This window comes from Palaemon carinicauda, chromosome 43, assembly GCF_036898095.1.
Source record: "Palaemon carinicauda isolate YSFRI2023 chromosome 43, ASM3689809v2, whole genome shotgun sequence".
In the NCBI taxonomy this organism is placed as follows: Eukaryota; Metazoa; Arthropoda; class Malacostraca; order Decapoda; family Palaemonidae; genus Palaemon; species Palaemon carinicauda.
The window spans coordinates 30,519,087-30,523,719 of NC_090767.1; positions in this window are offsets into that span (position 1 = coordinate 30,519,087).

Sequence of the window (4,633 nt, forward strand, 5' to 3'; positions counted from 1 at the left end):
TCTACGATGAACTGGCTTCCTGCCCCTCGAGCAGGGAAGTCCTGGTGGACAAGAGGAATATCTCGAAGTGATCGGTGAAGAACTACTCACCTGGTGGAGAGATCATGCTGGTCTCGGAGACAGTTCAAAGGTTAATATTCGATTAGCAATATTATCAGGACATAGGTGAGTATATAATATAAATACTTATATTATTCTTATGATCAGATATGAAAGGGGTAAATGAAACTATAACAATCGTATATTTCTTAATAAGGAATGGGAGCGAAAGGAGACTCACATGGTAAATAAAATAGACATTTTATTTTTTAAGATTGCAAGTCATTATAGAAGTAATTACAATAATGATTATAGAATTTATTTACAATAATAATGGATAATTTACATGGAAAATGAAAGACGGTGATATTGAGTCTGAAAAGAAAGTTTTTCTTTTTAGAAACACAAGTTCCCAGGGGAACGCCAGTCTTTTTATAGTCCAAAAAACACTCCATGCTCGAGAGCATGTGGCACGCGTGTAAAATTTCTATGACATTTCACCTTGATAAAAAACAGTCTATTAGAAACACTAAGTGTCCATTAAATCACTATGTATCACCATAGGGTCAACACAGGCACCCGTAGAGTTAGAGTCCCAAATAACTCACTGTTCTATGCAGATTTAAGCAGCAGGTTTCATTACACTACTTCTGTACTTGTTGAGAGAGGACTGGGCCCGGTAGGGGGATGAGCGTGGGCTGCAGCTCCAGGACCAGGGGATACCAATTGCTCCGGGGCCACTTGGGAGCCACTAGGGCCGCTGTCTTTTGAAGGTTCTCAGTTTGGAGAGGACTTTCAGCAGAAGGTTGGGTGGAGGGATCAGGTAGATCTTGGACCATCTGTTCCAATCCAGGGACATGGCATCCACCGCTTCTGCCTTGGGGTCCTCGTACGGGGCCACATATCGAGGAAGTTGATTGTTGTCGCTCGTTGCAAAGAGATCGATCTGAAGTTCCGGGACTTGGCGAGAGATGAAGGAGAATGATCTTGCGTCTAGAGACCATTCCGACTCTATTGGGCTTGTCCTTGATAGAGCATCCGCTGTCACGTTGCTGAATCCTTGGAGGTGAACTGCAGACAGGTGCCATTTCTTCCTGTCTGTCAAACGGAAGATAGGTAGAAGCACCTGATTAATCTGGGGCGATCTCGAGCCCTGATGATTGAGACATCTGACTACCACCGAGTTGTCCAGAGTCAGACGGATGTGGATCGAGGGAGGAGGGAAGAGTTACTTCAGGGGGAGAAGAACCGCCATGCCCTCCAAGATGTTGATGTGAAACATCTTGAATAGGGGAGACCATGTTCCTTGAACCTGCTGTTGGTGGGAGTGACCTCCCCAACCCTCCAATGAAGCGTCCGTGTGGATGTTGATCGATGGAGGCGGGTGTTGAAGAGGGATGGACCTTTTCAGGGCCTTTGCTTCCGACCACGGCTTTAGAAGTGAGCGAAGTCTGTTTGGAAGCCGTCTCTTGAGGTCTCTTCGAGCGATGGATGCGAATCGTCTCCAGACTCCCGCGGCATCCTTTAGCTGTGCGCGAAGCACTGGGTTTGTCACTGAGGCGAACTGTAGAGAGCCGAGAACTTGTTCCTGTTGGCGTCTTGAGATCCATTTGGATTTTAGAAGCCTTCTGACAGACCCTGCTATTTCCTTCCTTTTCTTCTGTGGAATGGAAAGGCGGTGTGACTGAAGGTTCCAATGGATTCCCAACCATTGGAACTTCTGAGCTGGAGTGAGGCGAGATTTTTCGGCGTTTATCTTGAAACACAGATGCTCTAGGAACTGGGTGACTTTGTTGCAGGCTCTCAGACAATCTTTGGGCGATGTCGACCAGACTAGCCAGTCGCCTAGGTAGGCCATCACTTGGACGCCCTGAAGACGTAGGTGTTGGACGATTGCGTCTGACAGCTTGGTGAAGATTCGTGGAACCACATTGAGCCCGAAGGGCATGGCCCTGAAGGCGTAACTTTTCATTTGGAGTCGAAATCCTAGGTAGGAGGAAGCGTAGTGATTCATCGGAATGTGCCAGTAGGCATCCGCCAGGTCTATGGAGACCGTGTAGGCCCTGTGAGGCAGAAGGGTACTTATTTGTTGCAGAGTCAGCATCTTGAATTTGTTGTTCGCGATGAACTTGTTGAGAGGGGACAAGTCTAGAATAACTGAGTTTTTCTGAGTCTTTCTTGGGAACACAAAAGAGTCTCCCTTGGAACCTGGTTGACTTTACCCTCTTGATCACCTTTTTGTTCAAGAGCTCCAGGACATATTCTTCCAGGAGGGGGGTTGACTGTTGGAAGAATTGCTGGAAGGATGGGGGTGGTTGAGTCCAGCTCCAGCCCAGTCATTTCTTGATGATGCTGTGTGCCCAAGGATTGAAGGTCCAACGATCCTGGAATTGCCGGAGTCTTCCTCCCACCGGAAGCACTTCATTGATTCTGGTGTCCCGAGGGTTTGCCACCTCGGCCGCTGGCTCCCCTTCCTCCTCTGCCTTTGGAGGGATGGCGAGAAGAATCTCTGCCGGAGCCTCTTCCTGAGCCTCTACCTCTGGGACGAAAGGTAGAGGAATGCTGCTCATAGGCAGGGTTGAAGACTGGTTACTGCGACACCACCGGTTGGGGGACCAGTTGGAAGGTCTGCTATGGCTGTGCAGCTACTTGGGGAATAGCGGGACCCGGAAACTGACGTCTTGGTTGACGTTGCTGGAGCCTAAGCTTCGAGGATTTCCTCTTAGGCTGAGGGCCATCGTCCTGAGAGGATTTCCTCTTTCGGGACATGCCCCACTTGTGGAGAAGGTTCCGATTCTCAGTGACGGCTTTGTCCACTATCTCTTTCACCAAGGCGGATGGGAAGAGATGTTTGCCCCAGATGTTGGAAGAAATCAATCTCCGAGGTTTGTGTTTCACCGTTGCATTGGCAAACACAAATTTTCTACAGGCTCTGAGAGCCCTAGCGAAGCTGAACAGTCTCCAGGTGTGACTTTGCAAAGACCATGTAAATGTCCGGGACTCTGGTGTCCCCGACCATGAGTTCTAGCTGTACCTGATGTGACAGCGAAGCAGCTAGTCTCTCCTTGGTATCCTGTTCCCTACGAAGGAGATGATCGTTCAGTCGTGGGAGGTCCTCGTTAAACTGACGACCGGCCACATCAGGTTCTAGTTTCCTGACCGTAAAAGTAAGCTGGATGTCTTTCCAGTAACTGTCATCGGGGGTAAGAGTGAGGGAGAAGGGTCTGCACTCCTCTAGTGCAGGGCAAGGTTTCCCTTCCTCCACAGTCTTCATGACCGCTTGGAGGGCCTTTTCAATGAAGGGAAAGGTCGCAGTAGCTGAAGCAACAAAGGTTGGATACTTTTTGCTCAGTGCTGGCATCTTGGAGTTGGTGAAACCCCGACTCTTCACTACGTGAGCCAGCATAGCTTGGGCCTTTGCGAGATCGAACACTATCACCTCCTTAGGTTCGGTCTCTTCTTTTGAGGCTGGTTCGGACCTGAGTCGGACATAACAGTCCGGATAAGCCTCGAAGTTTGAGAAGAACTCCACTTCTTCCAGAAGAATAGAGCCGACCCTTTCACTAATAAATATTTTGCCAGTTGTGATTGGCATGTGCTCGGCGTATCTCCAAGAGTTAGCATCCGAGCAGTGGGGGAAGTCCTTAACCAAAATCTTTTTTGGTTGTTTGAAGCCGATGAGAGTCGTCCGGAAATGTTCCTGAGTGTCTCTCAGCTTCTTGTCCATGAGGGCTTCTAGCATCTTGAAGACCTCTTGAGTGGCCGATGGAAGTGGATCCGGGGTGGCGGAAGACAAAGGAACAGGTTCCTCGGATGTCACAGGGCTACTGGGGTAGCTGGAGCGACCTCGTTCTCCGAATCAGGATATTCCACCTGATCTTCCTCATAGTCGAGCTCTTTGCCCATGAGGGTCTTCTCCGTACCTTCTGACACCTCCGACATACGTTCCACGTCGTCGGAATCAAAATGGCACGTACGCATTGACTGTGCCATGACGATGTCAGGTTCGACCACCAGTTGGACGGTGGGAATCTGTTCTTGAGGATCAATGAGTCCTTGGATGCTTTCAGGAAAAGCAAGGCCCTCATATCTTCATTTGGAAGATAAGGTCCAGAGGCGTTCTTTTGGAAGCCTCGCACCCATTTGCGCAGCTTCTCTCTAGCAGTGTCCCTTACCTCCGTGGTAGGAGGATTATTGAACGCTTCATCGAGGAGACTCTTGCAGACTGAACAGTTCTACGGATCCCAGTATTTAAGGTCGCGTCTCTTGGCGGCGCAGGGGGCGTGAGTCCGGCACGCCTTATGCCCGTAGAAGTCCGGGCGTTTAACTCCACAGAAGTTGCTCTCACACTTCATGTACTCCTCCTGTAAAAGAAAGAGATCATGAGTACATGGAAGGCATAAGAATGACTTACAATATTCTAGACTTAAGAATAACTTAATCTATAATTAGCATATTAATTATATGCTCAAGATAGATGAGCAGGAAGGGAATTAGATAGACAAATACTTGTGAATCCCGCCCAGCCGGTTACCGTAACCTTATCCGTAGACAATTCCTTAGAACTCTGTCCGCAGAGTGTAAAAGGATCTGA